Raw genomic sequence first — 11,956 nt, forward strand, 5'->3', positions numbered from 1 at the left:
TGGAGACAACAGATGCTGGAGAGGATGTGGAGAAACAGGAACACTTTTACACTGTTGGTGGGAGTGTAAATTAGTTCAACCATTGTGGAAGACAGTGTGGCAATTCCTCAAGGATCTAGAAATAGACATTCCATTTGATCCAGCAATCCCATTACTGGGTATATACCCAAAGGACTGTAAATCATTGTATTATAAAGACATGTGCACACACATGTTCATTGCAGCACTGTTTACAATAGCAAAGACCTGCAATCAACCCAAATGCCCATCAATGATAGACTGAACAAAGGAAATGTGGCACATATATACCATGGAATACTATGAAGCCATAAAATATGATGAGTTATTGTCCTTTGTAGGGACATGCATGAACCTGGAAACCATCATTCTCAGCAAACTGACACAAGAACAGAAAATCAAACCCCGCATGTTCTCACTCATAGGCAGGTATTGAACAATGAGAACACATGGACACAAAGAGGGGAGCATCACACACTGGGTCTATTGGGGGCAGGTAGGGGAGGGATAGTGGGAAGGAGGGTGGGGGGGGATAATGTGGGGAATATCAGGTATAGGTGATGGGGGGTGGAGGCAGCAAACCACCTTGCCATGAATGAACCTATGCAACAATCTTGCATGATCTGCACATGTACCCTAGCATCTAAAGTACAATAAAAAAAAAGAGGAGTTTTAGGTTCATGGCAAAATTGAGTGAAAGGTACTGAGAGTTTCTGTATACTCACAGCCCCTACTCATGCAGCCTCCCCACTACCAATATCCACACCAGAGATGTTTGTTACACTGTAACAAATGTTATCGAACATCATATTTGTTACAGCTGATGACCTTGCAGGTCACACTCACCCAGAGTCCACAGTTTACTTCAGGGCTCACTCCTGGTGCTGCATGTTCTATGGGTTGGACAAACATACGATGACATGGATCCACCATTAGCATGTCACACAGAGTAGTTCCCCTGCCCCAGAAACCTTCTGTGCTCCACCTCTTTATCCCACTCTTCTTCCTAACCCCTGGCCCTCACTGCCCTTTTTTTGGTCTGCATTGTTTTGCCTTTCCCAGAATGTCCTGTATTTGGAATCTTAACAGTCTGCAGCCTTTCAGGTTGGCTTCTTTCCTTGGCAGTGTGCATTTAGGATACCTCCATGTCCTTTCATGGCTGGGGCTCCTTTTTCACAACATCTTATCCCCATGGTTTTTTTTTGCTGTGCTGGGAAGGAGAGAGATGTGGAAGAAACTTTCGGTTTCCCCAGGACAAACCTCTGTCCCCATGTGCAGTGGTGGTGGGGGAGGTGGATGACGGCAATGTTGCCGTAAAGGAAGAGGGAGACATGGTGGCTGCTGAGACCTCCAGGCAGGAGCAAGAAGCAAGCCCTCTCCCCACTCACCCTCCTCTCTGAGCCTTCCCCACTCTACCCTGGCCAGCTGTTGCCTGCCACCAAGCGCTCTGACACCTTCTGTGATGTGCTGGGCTGCCCTTACTTCCTGGCTTTCCTCCCTCTGCGTCCTGTTTCTCCCACCCCTCCTCCCATGCCCTCCTTCCATTCATTTTCTTCCTACCACATCAGCCGCTTCTCAACTCTCCCAAACACCCATCAGAACGCACCTGTGTGCTGCGCTCCCAGTTTGCTCTGCTTCCAGCTTTTGCCCTTACGCTGATCTCTGACTCATTCTTGAAGTTGAACAGACCCCGCCCTGCAGGGAGGGACAAACTCTGGGTGCGAGGACGCTGGCTGCTCAGTACACATTTCCTGGGTCTGTTTCCTGACAAGTGCCGCCTTCTACAAGGATTTGCTTTGGCTTCTCTGTGACGAGCTGGGCAATGCCATAATCTGTTAATGTAGGTGGCACATTTTAGAGGCAGAGATAAGGACAAGGGGCCATTTCTTAGCTGGGAGTCTTAAGAAGCTGACAGATGGACCAGGGGAGGGACTGATAGAGGCTGGCACCCACAGCAAAGCAGAGAATTCGACCACATGTAGGACACCAGAGGCAGAACCATTTGGGAGAATCAGCCACTCAAGATGAGCTGTGAACCTTGGCGGCTTTTTAACCATCGTTGGGACCCTCATCAGATTCAGAAAGGAGGAGGGGCTTGGCTGAGAGAAAGCTGGCCAGGGTAGCTAGGGCTATGCACAGAGCAGAGAGGGGACAGGACACTGGGGCAGGTAGTATCCATGCAGCGGGGGGACAGTGCTAACATGGCTTTGTCAGGTTGAGAAGGGCGAAGATGGCAACGTGGTGATCGGCTGAGCTCCTGGGTGGAAGGGAAGGAGTAAAGTCAGGAAAAGTGCATGGCTCAGGACCACCAAGCGGTCGTCATCGCCCATGACCAAGGTTTTGTTGCTCAGGGATCACGCACTGCTTTGTGGTTCTAGGGATTTTGTATTTCTCATCATCATCCTTCCTGCTGCCTGCATGGCAAGTCATTTCAGTGTGCACTGGCCACTAGATGAAGGACGGTGAAAACACTTAGTCAACCTGATGCTTGCTTGCAATTCCAGAAGGTCTTTTGTGTCTCTGAGGAAGGGGATTCATCTTAAATGTTAAAATGATGATTGATACAAAGACAATGAAAGCTAATATCTTTCACCCTCAGTGTTCAAGAGGACTGTGAGAGATGCATTCTCAATTATGGGCTCACCAACTCCATGGAGAACTGGGGAGATTTGGATCAGAAGAGAGTTCCAGGAACAACCTGATTTTGAGGACTACAATCTGTTTCTATTCCACAGAGGAAACCACAACAAAGTTAATGGACTGAGGACCGATTAAGAAAAGAGACTGGCAAAGATTAAAAGGGAGCAGGACCACATGCAAATGATGGAGTTGGACCCTTCCCCACATGGAAATGGACTCAAAAGGGACCAAAGACGTACATGTAAGAGCTAAAACTGTAAAAATCTTAAAGAAAACATAGCAGTCAATCTTCTTGACTTTGCATCTAATTCTTTGATGTGACCTCAAAGCACAAATAACCAAAGAAAAAAAATAGGTAATTGGATATCATCAGTATTAAAAGACTTTTATGCTTCAAAGAACATCCACAAGAAAGTGAAAAGACAAACCGTAGAATGGGAGGAAATATTCACAAATTATATATCTGGTAAAAAAATTGTATCTAGCCTATAAAAATACCTCTTCCAATTCCATAATAAAAGACAAATAATCCAATTAAAATGAGCAAAAGATCTGAATAGATGTTCCCTCCAGGAAGACATACCCATGGCCAACATGCACTTGGAAAGGTGTTTAGCATCATTAGTCATCAGGGAGATGCAAATCAAAACCACCATGAGATATCACTTCACACCCACTAGGATGGCTAGAATTCAAAAGCAAGGTAATAACAGGTAAGGCAGGAGGCAGAGAAACTTGAAGCCTCACTGGCAGTTGATGGTGAAATGATGCAGCCACTTTGGAAAGCTGTCTGGCTGTTCCTCAAATGACTTAACGTTTTTATCACATAACCCAGCAATCCCACTCTTGGGTATATACTCAAGAGAAAGGAAAACATATGTCCACATGGAAACATGTACCCGAGTGTTTACTGCAGCATTATTCACAATAGCCAAATGGTGGAGACAACTCAGATCTCTCCCCATTGATAAATGAGTCAACAAAATGCGGTCTATCCATTCAATGGAACATTATTCAGTCATGAAAAGGAATGAATCACTGCTATATGATACAACGTGGATGAACCTTAAAACCACTATAGCAGATGAAAGAAGCCAGTCACAAAAGACCACATATTATTCCATTTATATGAAACGTGTGGGATAGGAAAATCTCTCAAGTAGATGAGAAGCACATTAGTGGTTGCTTAGGGCTGGGGTGCAATGGAGGGAAGGGGTGAGAGCTAATGTGTACGGGGTTTCCTTTTGAAGTTTCTAAAAAGTTCTAAAATTGAAGGTGATGGTTGCATGTACCTGTGAATATACTAAAGTACATTGAATTATACACTTTACATGGGTGAATTGTAAGGTATGTCTCAATGAAGCTGTTTTCAAAAAGTGACAGGAATAATAATTAGAATATACAAGGAACTCTTGCAAATCATCCAGAAAGAGGCAGCAGTCCCTATGGAAACCTGGTGAAGAATCCCAAAGGCAACTTACAGAAGAGACACCTGAAAGGGCTAAAGAGCATATGGAAAGATGCTCAAATGTGGTGGTTACTAGAAAAATGCAAAGAATTCAACAATGAGATATAATCGTATACAGGACAGCTGCATGATGCCAAGTGTTGACAGAGAGATGGGGAAATGGGGATCCTATGCGTGGTTGTGGGTCGGGGTTGATGGTAAAACCATTCTGTAGTGCACTTTGCAGGGCGTGGGCAGATGAGAGAACTGCATGCTCTCCAGACTCAGCAATTCTGCCTCTGGACTATATGTCAAAGAGGTTCTCACCCAGGTGCAGAGATGGGAAGCAGACACAAGTGGCTGTGAGAATGGGGAGCTGGAGGCCGTCAGCAGGGTGGTCACCACCACCACGTGCTTTGCATCTGGTGGATGCAAAGGCATGGATGTCCACACAGCCACTCCTGAGAATAGATCTCAGGATCATGGAAGACGCAGAATGAATGACAGCACGATGCTGTTACACAACAGGAAACATATACTCACCAAGTCACCTACTTTCAGGAATGGATACACATTAGAATGGATATGTGGTTGGGGGTGGGAGTGGGAATACACACATACACATGTGAGAAAGATAAGAGAGAGGCCTTGTATGGGCCAGTGTTGACGACATCCATGCACTGAGGTAGAATAAATAAATAAAAGGCCCGAGAGACAAACTGAGTGACTGCAGGTCCTCACACCAGGGTAGATGTGGCTGAGGACAGGAACCACCGCAGGTCCTGCACCTGGAGGATGTAGTAAGGGCAGGGAGGAACGCTGCGTGAAGGCAGGGAGTTGCAGCACCCCAGAAAGAATTGCAATTTTTATGTAATGGGCACAGGTACATAGAAAGATGAATATTGCAAGGTGGCTCAGAGTAAGTGCAACACAATCACGCCCAAGAGCCTGTCCTGGAGGGGCTTGGAAGGAGATTCCCCTGAAGACTGCAAGTCCTGGGACTCTTCCCTCTGCAGTAGCCTCCAAAGCTGCTGTCACAGAGGACCACACACGGGGTCTTAAAGCAACAGAAATGGGACGTCTCACAGTTCTGGAGGCCTGAAGTGTGAAATGAAGGTGTTGGCAAGGCCATGCTCCCCTTGGAAGGCTCAAGAAGAGGGTCCTTCCTCTCCCCTTCCAGCTTCTGCGTTGCCGACAATCTTTGGCGTCCCTCAGGGTCTTGGCTTGTGGCCGTGTCACTCCAATCTCTGTCCTCACATGTCGTCTTCCTTATCTCTGTGCCTCTTTCTACAAGGACACCAATGATTGTATTGAAGGCCTACCCAACCCCGATATGACATCATCCTAACCAATTCACCTGCAACGATCCTATTTCCAAATAAGACCAGATTCTGAGGTTCCAGGAAGGACATGAATTTTTGGGGGAATGCTGTGCAACCCAGCACACCTTCTTTACCTGCCTCCTTGCAGAGAGGATGGTCCTTGGCCAGTGGGTGAATCCCAGGCCCTGTGCTCTGGGAGGCTGCGGCCCTGAGGATCCACAGGGAAGAGCCCGTGTGGGGTTTTGTGATACATGAGGGACTTAGGAGGAAGAGGGCACACTGGGCAGGGGGCAGGCAGGAGCAGAGTCCTGAGTTGACATGCGGTGTGTTTCCCGGCATGGGGAAGGGTCAGGGTTGGTGGGGGGAGTGGGGTGTGGTTTCTGTCCCTGTGCTGAGGAAGTGCAGGTGGGGTGTCTGAGGAGGTCAGAGTGAGGAACCTCCCCATGCACTTCTAGAGAAGAGTGGGGTGAAGGGGGATTTGTGGGAATCCTATAGAGACAGAGGAGACAGAGAAGCCTCCAAGAGAGGCCTTGGGAAAGCTGAGGCGAGCAGACTCCCTGTGCAAAAAAACTGGGGTAAGTCTGTTGTGTTATATATGTATTTGTAGAGATGGGGTCTTACTATGTTGCCCAGGCTGGTCTTAAACTCCTGGCGTCAAATGATCCTCCTGCATTGGCCTCCCAGAGTGCTGGGATTACAAGCGTGAGTGACCATGTCTGGCCAAGGCACGTGTGTGCACACTGTGGCTGGGGGCTTGGATGTCACACTTGGAATCTGGGCTTCGGGGCCTTGTCACCTCTCTTCCTGCTCCCTGGCTTGGTTGGCCCCTCTGTACTGTAGGTGACCTTGGTTTCTGACGTGCAGTTTCTCGCTTGTGAGGTTAATGATTGCTGACAGTTAGAGACAGCACTCGGGCAAAGACTGTTAGCTTCCAGTTGTTGGCTGCATGCCTTTCTCAAAGAGGTCCCCTGGGGAGGGGCAGCGCTATATGCAGAGAGACATGGTGTCCTGGAGCTAGGAGGATAGACGTCACAGCTCACAGATGTGGCTAAATCTTGATACTTTGCTTTCAGAAAGTCACAACCCATCAGAGCTGATTTGAGAGGATCTAGAGAGTGGGATTATTTCCACGAATCACAGAGAAGAAACAGAGCCACCTGCGCCTGCACCAGGGCCTGCTGGGGGTGCGCCAGGGAAGCCACTCGATGAGATCTTTATGTGAATGAAGCCAACATCATAGTTTTTGTCTCTGATTAGGGAAGGCTGGTTTGCAAAAAAGAAAGTTCTACTATTTTCCGAGGCAGGGCCATTGGTCATAAGGGGCCCTGGTGAGGTCCTGATGGCTTGGGCAACCCTACCCAGATAGGGGAGGACATTCATCTCCAAGCGCTAGCCCTGCTTCTACCACTGGCTGGTGGGCTTATACTTGAGGATCATTAATTCATTCAACAAATGTTTATGGAGCACCCATTCTGTACCAGAGAGACAGAGCAACGAACAAACAAAACAAAACCCTCTATGAAGCTCACATTTCAGTGAGGAGAGTATCAAACAGCAAAGCTTGTGAGCCACCATCGCAGACCTCTTCGCTGGGACAGCTGATGACAGGGGTTGGCGCTGGGCTGGCATCTGGGAACTTGACTTTCAGGATCCTGCCCCGCTGTCCTGGCCTGCTGACTGTTTTCACAGACAACATGATTTGTGAACAGCTGCTTACCTATGGGGAGTCTGGAGTCCTGTTAGCTGTGCCGGGCAGAGAGTGTGCCTACGTGAGCAGCTCCAGCCTCTGCCCCTCAGCTCTGAGCATCTACTTCCCTGGGGAGATGCAGGGTGCAGGGTGTGCTCCATGCAGCCCTCATGAGAGAGAAAGCACAGCGAGTCTATGCCCCAGTCCCTTCAGACCCTGCTGTGTCCTTACTGAATCTTAGCTGTGGGTATAACCGACTGCTTAGTCTCGTGAGTCCTAGTGAAGCTCCGGCAGCAGAGGTGCTGTGAGGTGTCACGGGTGTCCACAGAGGTGTCCTGCAGGCGTTGGCAGCAAGTGGTGACACAGTATGTTCCAGAGGAGAACATGCTCAGGGGAGAACAAAGCAGGCAGGGGGTTAGACATGGTGGGGGCAGGGCCTGACCTTTCAGAAAGGGAGCTCCAAGCAGGCCTCTTCTCCTCAATGTGGTGAATGAGTGAGCTGTGGAGGATTCCTAGGGGATAGCATTTCAGGCTGAAGAAGCAACATGCAAAGTCCTTGATGCAGGGTGAGAGGACTGCTGTCACCAGGGCGAGTGGTGGGAGATGGGTCCAGAGAGTGACCAAATGCCCCGGGTCCTCCAAGGCTGTCACTGGGGTTTTACTCTGAGCCACTTGGGAAGCCTCTGTCAGGTTTGTGCAGAGGCCAGAACAGACCTCCTCTAGCAGGTACCGTCTGGAGGTGTGGGGGGAGACAGAATGCAAAAGAGTGAAGGCAGCAGTGATGGCAGGAACAGGGAGCAAGCCAGGGGGTGGTTGTAATAGTCTTGGTGGGTGAGGCTGGTTGCTGGGTCAGGATTGCAAGGATGGAAGTGATGAGAAGTGGCCAGATTCTGGATATAGCTGGAAGGGAGGCTGGATGGGGGGATTTGCTGAGGGCTGGGATTTGAGAGGTGAAGAAGAGTCGGGTGACCCCGAGTTCGGGCATAGCTTCTGCTCTGCTGGGCAGCCAGGAGCTGACTAAGGATGCTTCAGTGTGTGAGCACTGCCGGCTGCCGGCTGAGCCCACTTCTGAACTTCGATGCTGGATCCCAAGGCACATGAGGTGCTAGGGTGGAGACCTTTTTGAGGAATCAGAGACCAGGGCTTGGCCCCAAGGAGACCTTTCTGAGGAATCAGAGACCAGGACTGGGTCCTCCAGATGCTCTTTGTACCTTCGTTGACCATGTCTGGCAGTGCTGGGCAGCTGGCAGCTTCCCGGTGAAATCCCGCTTTCCTCCCTCCCTGCAGCTGTGTCCGGCAGCTGGGGCTGGGCAGGAGACGCAGCAGAATTCTTTCTGCCCCATGGCTCTCTTTAGTAGCTACCTCATAAAATGTTCGCTGGATTCTGAAAGAAGAAAAAAACCCAGAGGGCAGAAAATCAGGAAGCAGAAGTTAATCAGGAAGCAGAGATGTGTTTGTGTTGAGCCATTTTGGTGACTATGGCATTCCAGGTGCACATGGGAGGCAGCACGTAGCATTTCAAAAATCCCCAGAGCAGTCATTGCCTTTGTGCAGACCTTTGCTGAGCATAATTTTGGGAGGAAATACAGCAGCACGGTTACTGGAATGGAATGTGGAGCCAGAAGGCCTGGGTTTGAACCCGGTTTCTTCCTCTTTTAGTTGCATATTATGTGAGAAAAGCAGTTAACTTGTTGTTTTAGAAAAGGTGATTTTCTCTGGTGGTATGATTTGATTTCTTACTTTTATTTTTTGTGTGTCTGTTGTATGTTTTTTGATTTGAGATTACCGTGGGGCTTGCGAACACTCTTATAACCTATCATTTTAAGTTGATAACAACGTTACTTGCATAAACAAACTAAAAAGAAAAAAGAAAACTAATAAAGCTTACACTTTATCTTTGTACTCCCATTTTTTTTTGAGACAGCATCTCACTCTGTATCCAGGCTGAAGTGTGGTGGGTGGCGTGATCTTGGCTCACTGCAACCTCCACTTCTGGGGCTCAAGCAGTCCTCCCACTTCAGCCCCCAGAGTAGCTGGGACCACAGTCATGCACCACAACATGAGCTAATTTAATATTTTGTAGAGATAGGGTTTTGCCATGTCACCCAGCTGCTCTCAAATTCCTGAGCTCAAGAAATCTGCCTGCCTCTGGCCTCCCAAAGTGCTTGGATTCCAGGGATGCCGTATGAGGTTACAGGCATGAGCTACCATGCGGAGGCCTTCCCCTTACTTTTTAACTTTTAATGTTTCCATTTGTATCTTACTGTACTATGTTTTGAAAAGTTGTTATTATTTTTGATTGGTTCATATTTTGGTCTTTCTACTTAAGAGTAGTTTATACACCACAGTTACAGTGTTATAGTCTGTGTTTTTCTGTGTACTTACTAATACCTGTGAGTTTTGTATCTTTAGACAATTTCTTATTGCTCTTTTACATCCTTTTCTTTCTGATTGAAGTACTCCTTTAGCATTCTTTCTGTAGGACAGGTCTGGTGTTGATGAAATTCCTCAGCTTTTATTTGTTTGGGAAAGTATTTCTCCCTCATGTTTGAAGGATATTTTCACCAGATATATGACTCTAGAATAAAAGTTTTTTCTTCAGCACCTTAAATGTGTCATACCTCTATCTCCTGGCCTCTAAGCTTTCCACTAAAAGGTCTGCTGCCAGATGTATTGGAGCTCCATTGTGTGTTACTTGTTTTTTTCTCTTGCGGCTTTTAGGATCTGTTTTTTTTTTTTTTTTTTTTTAGAGTTTGATTATTAAATGCCTTGAGGTAGTCTTCTTTGGGTTAAATGTGCTTGGTGTTCTATAACCTTCTTGTACTCAGATCTTGATATTTTTCTCTAGTTTTGGGAAGTTCTCTGTTACTATCCCTTTGAATAAACTGTCTACCCCATCTCTTTCTCAACTTCCTCTTTGAGGCTAATAACTCTTAGATCTGCCCTTTTGAGGCTATTTTCTAGATCCTGTAGATATGCGTCATTCTTTTTTATTTTTTGTCTCTTCTGACTATGTGTTTTCAAATAGCCTATCTATTCTTACTAGTTCTTTCTTCTGCTTGAGCAATTCTGCTGTTAAGAGACTCTGATGCATTCTTCAGTATGTCAGTTGAAACTTTCAACTCCAGAATTTGTTTGATTCTTTTTAATTATTTCAATCTCTGTTAAATTTATCTGACAGGATTCTGAATTCTTTCTCTGTGTTATCTTGAATTTCTTTGCGTATCCTCAAAACAGCTATTTTTTTTTTTTGAGATGGAGTCTCACTCTGTTGCCCAGGCTGGAATGCAGTGGTACAATCTTGGCTCACTGCAACCCCCGTCTCCCAGGTTCAGCAATTCTCCTGCCTTAGTCTCTGGAGTAGCTGGGATTACAGGTATGTGCCACCACGCCTGGTTAACTTTTTTGTATTTTAGTAGAGATGGGGTTTCACCATGTTGGCCAGGCTGGTTTCCAACTCCTGACCTCGTGATCCGCCTGCCTCGGCCTCCCAAAGTGCTGGGATTACAGGTGTGAGCCACTGCACCCGGCCAAAACAGCTATTTTGAATTCTTTGTCTGAAAGGTCACGTATCTCTGTTTCTCCAGGTTGGTCCCTGGTGCCTTACTTAGTTCATTTGATGAGGTCTTGTTTTCCTGGATGGTTTTGATGTTTGTGGATGTTTGTCAGTGTTTGAGCATTGAAGAGTTAGGTATTTATTGTAGTGCTTGCAGTCTGGGTTTGTTTGTGCCTGCCCTCCTTGGGAACACTTTCCAGCCTGGGCAACAGAGCGAGACTCTGTCTCAAAACAACAACAACAACAAACAACACCAAAGACTGCAATTTCCCTCAAGATAGAGCAATCAGCCTCTTGTCAGCACCTAACTGGCTTTGAAGCTCTTGTTGTAATTCCTAAATAGCTCTGGATTTCTCTCTAGCCTCACAATCTATACTCTCCAGGTATTCAAAAGGACTTGGGTGCTATGATCTAAGCTGTATCTGTTTTAGTGGGCACCCCAAGCCCAGTAACACTGTGGTTCTTGCACAATTGTAGACGTACCACCTTGGTGGTCTTTGATAAGATCTGGAAGAGTTCTCTGGATTACCAAGCAAAGACACTTTTTTATTCCCTTACTTTCTCCCAAACAAATGGAGTCTCTCTCTTTCCCTGCGTTGAGCTGTCTGGAGCCAGAGGTAGAGTAACACAAGCACCCCTGTGGCCACCGCCACTGGGACCGCGCTGGATCAGATATGGAGTCCACACAGCACTGGGTCTTGCCCAAGGCCTGCTGTAACCACTACCTGGCTACTGTCTATTTGTTCAAGGCGCTAGGGCTCTACAATCAGCAGATGGTGAAGCCAGCCAGGCTTGAGTTCTTCCCTTCAGGTTGATGAGTTCCCCTAGGTCCTGGGCAGGTCCAGAGATGCCATCTGGAGCTACGGATGGAAGTCTAAAACCTTAGAAATCTATCTGCTTCTATTCTACTGCACCTGAGCTGGCATTCAAACCACAAGATGCAGTCCTTCTCATTCTTACCTCCCCTTCCTGCAGGCAGAGGAGCCTTACCAGGCCCATGGGGAGTACTGCTTGTCTACCACTGATGTTCCATTAAGGACCAAAGGAACTTCAGTCAGCTTAAAGTGAATGTTGCCAGGCATAGGAACTCATCCTTCAAGGCAGTGGGCTCCCTTGTGGCCCGTGATGTGTCCAGAAATGTTGTCCAGGAGCTAGAACCTGGAATGGGGGCCTCACAGCCCTTATCAGTGCCCTAGCATACTGTGGCTGAGCTGGTATCCAAAATCAAGACCAAGTCCTTTTTACTCTTTCCACTCCTCTCCTCAAGCAGAAGGAAGAGGTCCCTT

General features: G+C 47.4%; 1 protein-coding gene across 1 annotated transcript in view; it reads right to left on the bottom strand.

The window, feature by feature from the left end:
- AOC1 (amine oxidase copper containing 1) overlaps positions 1 to 1,729 on the bottom strand; it is a 10,580-nt gene extending 8,851 nt beyond the window's left edge. The window contains exon 1 of the mRNA XM_017520513.2: positions 1,625 to 1,729. The gene's annotated coding sequence lies outside the window, so the exon portion shown is untranslated. The remainder of the gene's footprint in view (positions 1 to 1,624) is intronic.
- Positions 1,730 to 11,956: the final 10,227 nt, after the last annotated feature.

This window comes from Cebus imitator, unplaced genomic scaffold (assembly GCF_001604975.1).
Source record: "Cebus imitator isolate Cc_AM_T3 unplaced genomic scaffold, Cebus_imitator-1.0 Scaffold20, whole genome shotgun sequence".
Taxonomy (NCBI): domain Eukaryota; kingdom Metazoa; phylum Chordata; class Mammalia; order Primates; family Cebidae; genus Cebus; species Cebus imitator.